Source organism: Lutra lutra, chromosome 10 (assembly GCF_902655055.1).
Source record: "Lutra lutra chromosome 10, mLutLut1.2, whole genome shotgun sequence".
NCBI classification, from domain to species: domain Eukaryota; kingdom Metazoa; phylum Chordata; class Mammalia; order Carnivora; family Mustelidae; genus Lutra; species Lutra lutra.
This window is the reverse complement of record NC_062287.1, coordinates 61,636,735-61,643,923: the sequence shown is the minus strand read 5'-3', so window position 1 is coordinate 61,643,923 and position 7,189 is coordinate 61,636,735.

The following is a 7,189-nucleotide window of genomic DNA, read 5'->3' as shown; positions in this document are numbered from 1 at the left end:
TCAAGCAGCGGCCCAAAGGGATTCTTCCCTGGTTGAAGTGGTTCCAAATGGCCCATCAATCAACATTTTTTGAGCAGCTATAGCCAGCTCACCTGTTGCACCATCTCGTGTTTGTTTTCCTTCCGTCTTTGCCTTACTTCTTTCCTTTTTTGGCAGGGTTTCAGTTCTTTCTTTCCCCTGACTCTTGCTTTCCTGAGATTGCACTCTCCAAGAATTTGTCACAAATAGGTTACCTTTATTAAGACCTTCTCTATGCCAAGGTCTATCCTAAGCTTTTGTATTGGATTCTCCTATCAGCCCTATAAAGTAGGGATCATTATCATGTTACTTTTACAAAAAAAGAAACTCAGGCCTAATGTCACAAATTAAGTATTGCATTTGATTGTTGGTTTAGGTAATTCCGAATTCAAGAACCTCTGGATCTTTAGATGTTTATAATTGATAACCTATAAAGTAATGGAGGAACTGCTATATACCACAGCACATGGGTCCACCCATATTTTGCATTTCTATGCTGTAGTTTGAAGTGCTAAGTCTTTAAAATTCATAAAGAAATATTAGATCACAATTTTCATCCTCTCTGTAGCAACATTTATTTATTTTTAAAAAGATTTTATGTATTTATTTGAGAGAGAGAGACAGAGACAGAGTGAAAGAGCATGAGAGGGGAGGTCAGAGGGAGAAGCAGACTTCCCATTGAGCTGGAAGCCTGATGTGGGACTCAATCCCAGGACTCTGGGATCATGACCTGAACTGAAGGCAGAGGCTTAACCAACTTTAGCCACCCAGGTACCCTCTATAGCAACATTTAAAAAATGTTTATCATCTGCCATTTATTTTGCTAGTTCCTTCCCTCTCTTTTCCCCCCCTCAGATTAAGTTTTGTACATTTTTTAGAACTATTGCTTATCATTGGAAGAAGTGATTCTTGTGGACTATATATGGAGGATGTTCACTATGTGGTGAATAGCCAGGGCAGTTGTCCAGGCTAGCAGGGATTCTCATGACACAGAGCTGGTGGTGTTAGTTTTTCATCTCTAGCCATTAATGCAAAATTTCTCTTCTGCTTCCTGAAATTACTTGCTGTAAGATGATTGTCTGTCGGATTCCATCTTCAGCTCTGCAAGCTCTACTCCTGTTAGAAGGAAACTCCTAGTTTATTTTATTTTATTTTATTTTTTATAAACATATATTTTTATTCCCAGCGGTATAGGTCTGTGAATCGCCAGGTTTACACACTTCACAGCACTCACCATAGCACATACCCTCCCCAATGTCCATAACCCCACCCCCCAACCCCTCTCCCCACATCAACCCTCAGTTTGTTTTGTGAGATTAAGAGTCACTTATGGTTTGTCTCCCTCCCAATCCCATCTTGTTTCATTTACTCTTCCCCTACCCCCTTAACCCCCCATGTTGCATCTCCTCTCCCTCATATCAGGGAGATCATATGATAGTTGTCTTTCTCCGATTGACTTATTTCAAAAGGAAACTCCTAGTTTTAAGGAAGCTCCTCAGGCCAGCAGCCTACAGACTCTATTCTCATGGCTATACACTAAATTTTGTGTCTTCTGCACAAGGATGTCCCCACTCACCTTGGAGAAGTACGTTCTGCCAGCTCTGCACATGCGCGTCTTCTATGATTTGCGGTTGGGATCATCCTTGCTTTGATCTTCACCGCCTTTGGCGGCACTTCCTATTTGTGGTTTGGGCTGTTTCATGTCGCTTAGTTTTATCAAAGGTGGACAGAGTTTGCATTTATGTTCCTCTTTCCTACTTTAAGATTTTTTCCAAGATGATAAGATGATGAGAAAAATATACAGGTAGAGCAAATATGGGGGGTGGTATAACAAGTATACACCATTTCCTTTCCTCGAACAGTTTGAGAAACTTAACATTGATTTTATAGAATATAGGTCCAAAGAGGGTGTTAGCGTCATCTGAACATAACACAAATATTTCTGAAAATTAAAGAAAACTATAACCTCATCCAGGAAACACTGGGGAACACAAAGCCAGAGTTACTAGTTCCTCCGGAAACTAGAGTACTTAATTTCTCATACAGCATTCCCATAAAATTAATAGACTAGTAATTAATAGATAATATATACAAACACTTATTGATGGAGTTTTAGCTAAAATTATAGACTTAGTTTTTCCTTAGAGTCATAACTTGAACCTGCTTGCCTTTTTTTTTTTTTCCAAGATTTTATTTATTTATTTGACAGAGATCACAAGTAGTTAGAGAGGCAGGCAAAGAGAGAGAGAGGAGGAAGCAGGCTCCCTGCTGAGCAGAGAGACAGATGCAGAGCTCCATTCCAGGACCCTGAGATCATGACCTGAGCCAAAGACAGAGGCTTTAAACCACTGAGCCACCCAGGCACCCCGAAACCTGCTTACTTTTTTATACACTCATACAGACATACCTACATAGAGATTTTAAAATATTTCAGTGTTTGCCTTAGTTGAATTCAATTTCTTGGAAGACATTTGAAAACCTATCTATATACCCATGTACATATATACTCATATATGTATGTAAGAATACACTTACATATCACATATATATATACATATATACACACATATACAAACATGCATATATTTTCCAACTCAGAAAATATTTCATTGATATTTCTTTAATTTTATTATATTTCACAAATTTCCTGAAACAGTTAAGAATGGCAAGTTATAACTAAGTTAATATAGCATTAAAATGTAACCAAATCAATACTGAAAATAGAGAAATAAAATTACATTCCTGAAAACTTAAGTAAGCATGATTGTGTGGAACAGTGTCTGCAACAGAGTCATGAAGGTGGTGTTAGAGGCACAGGCATGGTGGTGGTAAGAGCTAAATCCTCATTTCCACTGTAGAGAGGTAAAATAAAGTAAAACCAAGTTTAAAATAAAGTTAAAACCAAGAAATGACCATTTTACACGGAGGGAAATAAAAGAAACCGATAAATGGGCTGAGAGTGGCCCCTTTGAGAGAGGGCAGAGGACAGCCCTTCATTATTGTAGGACTCGGTGCCACTGACTATTGGTCTGTAAACCCATGAGACATTGACAGAAATAAAAACATGAATGTAAAGAACAATGCAAATGTCCACCAGACAGGTGGGTGGATAAGCAAATTGTGGTCTACCCACATAGGGACAGTATTCAGCCTTAAAAAGGAATGAAGTGTGGATGCATGCTACAACATGAATGAGCCTTGACATTACGCCAAGTGAAAGATGCCAGTCAGAAGAGGCCATATATTGTGAGATTCCATTGTATGAAGGTCTAGAAAAGGCAAATCCACAGAAAGCAGATGTGTGGTTGCCAGGAGCAAGGAGGAGGGGAGAATAAGTGGTGTTTACTTAATGGCTATTGGGCTTTTTTGGGGTGATGGAGATGTTCTGGAATTAGTTGTGATGGTGACACAATGTCATGAATGTCCTAAAAGCCACTGAACTGTACACTTTAAAATGGTTGAAATGTCCTCCGTGCTATTTCTTACGTTTCACATGTGAGTGAAACCATATGATAATTGTCTTTCTCAGCTTGACTCATTTCACTTAGCATAATCCCTCCAGTTCCATCCATGTCAGTGCAAATGGTGGGTATTTATCATTTCTGATGGCTGAGTAGTATTCCATTGTGTATATGGACCACATCTTCTTTATCCATTCATCAGTTGAAGGGCATCTTGGCTCCTTCCACAGTTTGGCTACTGTGGACATTGCTGCTGTGAATATTGGGGTGCAAGTGCTCCTTCTTTTCACTACATCTGTATCTTTGGGGTAAATACACAGTGTAGCATGGAGGACATTAGGAGAAGGAAGGGAAAAATGAAGGGTGGGAAATCAGAGGGGGATATGAACCATGAGAAACTATGGACTATGGGAAACAAACTGAGGGTTTCAGAAGGAAGGGGGATAGGGGGATGTGTGAGCCCGGTGATGGGTATTAAGGATGGCACGTATTACTTGGAGCACTGGGTGTTATATGCAAACAATGAATCATGGAACACTACATCAAAAACTAATGATGCACTGTATGGTGACTAACATAGCATAATGAGAAAAAATAAAATGGTTAAAATGGTGAATTTTATGTTATGTGAATTTTACATCAACAATAAAAAAAATAAGGAACACAGTAAAAAAACGAAAAACAAAAAACCAAAAAACAGTGTCTGTAAGTCCAGCTAATTTTCACAAAATCAATTCACAAAGGATATTTCGGTTTTATCTCATGATATCATTTCCATTTATTTCTCCCAAGTATCAAGCCAGATGTTATAATTTTTTTACATAAAAGAAAATAGAGAACATTTAGAAAACTTAAGTCAAAAAATTTCAGGCCCTTCAGTTTGCCATAAATAATAACTGATTCATCTTATGGATTAAAATATACCCTTTCCATATCCCCCAAATGCATTGTCTGTAATTTTCATAATTATGACAGAGATAAAGCATATGTGGCCATCTTTAAGAATTAAGGTTCATAGATATCTTACCAATAAACATTTTTCTGTTTTAATTAGCAACATCAAATAAATACCCAAACTGAATGATAATATACCTTTCAGTTCTTTGTATTATATACTTTTGCCACAGTATTTTTGAGTTAAGATAAAACATTTAGAATAAAAGTTACCAAAATTGGAATTGTGCAAGTTAATTTAAGAAACTGTGCAAAGGAATTTTACTAAAACAGGAGTTGTGATAGATTCCCTTCCCTTCTTGATTCTGAAATAGCTCTTAAGGTAGAAATAACTGGCTCAAAAGACCACCCCCCCAACACCCATGTTTCTCCTTCTAGAATCTTTATGAGAGTAACATTCTGATAATTGTCTAGATATATTTTAAGTATCTATATTTTGCTCCCTGATATGTTGGTTGATTCAGTCTATCAAGATCATACTTATTTCTGAAAGAAGAAATCCATGAAAAATTCTGAAAAAAAAAAAGAAGTTAGTACTTTAGGAATGATTTAACTCATGATGGCATTTTACTCTCCTTAAATGGACTCCTCCTTACTTCAGTACAGTTGAGAACCATAGATCATTCTGGAATACATAAAACTAACAGTTTTAAAAATTGTTTTCACAGGCAAATCACACATTTAACCAGAACTGATAAGACTTACAATTTCTCAACTTCTCACACATATAAATCACACATTCATTCTGGTCAAAAACACACTCTTCGAAAAATAAGTTTCAGAAAGGAGTTTCTCATATTTATGAATGGAAATTTAATGTTCCAAATTAACTATTTTTAAACATTTGTTTGGAAAACATCTATTCAAGCAAATGTATTTTGGAAATGTTGTCACATAATTTCAAGATCAGAATACCCTCTCTTGCTCCCTACTCCTGTTACTTTCCCCCATGGACAGAAAGGTTACATATACACATTCCAAACAGAATAAGTCAGAGTTAAAAGCATCAATTTACAATCAGCACAGGCATAAGTACTTTTCATAAGTACAATTTCAACGTTTTAGCTTGTTTCCAGTCTTATTTGCCATTCCTTTAGAGAGGGTCAATGAATTTGGAGACTATACATTCCTACACTGTTATCCCCCCTATATTTAAAGCCTTGACTTCTGTCAAATTTCTTTTGCTAAGTTAAAATTTTTCATTTTTACAGTTCCTTTCTATTTTAAAGTTGACAAGTAGGGGGCATTTTACATAAAGTAGGGATTATTACTTCCTTGATTTGGTAGAATTTGCTTTTAAAACTTGCAGAACATTATGTGGATTTCAAGTACTTGATGTGCCTAGGGATAGGCAAGAGGATCAGAGGATAGAGGCATTGGCAAAAGGGAAGAAACCTAAATAGTATCCATTAAGGGAAGCCTGTAAAAGACCTGGCAATCTCATGCAAGAACAAGCTTTGGTAATAGGAAATTGCTGATCCCTAAATGATGATGTGGACTCAACAGAGGCCATGGTGAAAACTGTGGCAGGCATGAGATATATTTGTAGAGGGGGGTGGAAACTGCTTCCTACCACCAAGGAAGCCTACTGTTAGTTCAGTGAACAGATGAACTGCTAGTAGTGCATACTAATGGAAAGGACCCTCTGCATATCTATACAAAGATGTCCACTATGATTCAGTATTATTCTGGGAGTTCTACCCTATGTAATAAGAAAAAAGTATTAAATGTGAAAAGGTGTTATTAATGTTAACTTTGCAAATGTAGAATATGAATTGTGTGAGTCCATTAAAAATATATGTATATAATATATATATGTCACTGCAAATGATTTACTTTTTGTGGCACCCAGGTGGCTCAGTTGGTTAAGCATCGGACTCTTGGTTTTAGCTCAGGTCATGATGTCAGGGTTGTGGGATCCAGCCCTGCACTGGGCTCTGTGCTCAAGGCAGAGTCTGCTTGTCCCCTCTCGTTCTGCCCCTGGTCCAGTTCACACAGGTGCATTGCTCTCTCTTTCTTTCTCTCTTAAATAAATAAATCTTAACAAAAACAATTTACTTTTTGGCAGTGGGATGGGGAAATATATGCTTGTATTTTTTATTTTCTATTCTTCTCTAATTATTAGCATTTGTGAATATGTATGAATTTTGATAATAAAAAATGGAAAATTCTACCCGATTCAGAAGTCCTTAGGCTAAGGGTGCCTGAGTAGCTTAGTTAGTTGGTTAACTGTCTTAGTTAGCTTAGTGTTGGTTAACTGTCCAACTCTTGATTTGGGGTCAGGTCATGACCTCAGGGTTGTGAGGTCCAGCCCCATGTTGAGCCTTGCATTGCGCCTCATGATGGGTGTGGAGCCTGCTTAAGATTTTCTCTCTCTCCCTCTGCCCACCCCCTCTCTTAAAAAAAAAAAAAAGTCCTTAGGCCATAAGTAAAATAGCTCTGTTTTTCTAACTTTTAAGTATATATAAATATTTCATACAATCACTGTCAAAAAATCGTGTATTTCTTAAGCAAGCTGTATATATCTTTCACAGCAGAAGTATGAACAGAAATTTTGAATTAAGAATTCTGTAACTTTTTTCTTTATATAAATTTTGGCTTTTATTCTTTCCTTTTTCTCTTGTAACTATAAGAATGTGCATAGCCCAGGAAAATTCCACTGTGAAGAGTTAAGCAATCAGCATAGAATATAATACCTCAAAGGGAAATACAACATTCACAATAATGAAATTTCATGCAGCTATCGAGATGATGGC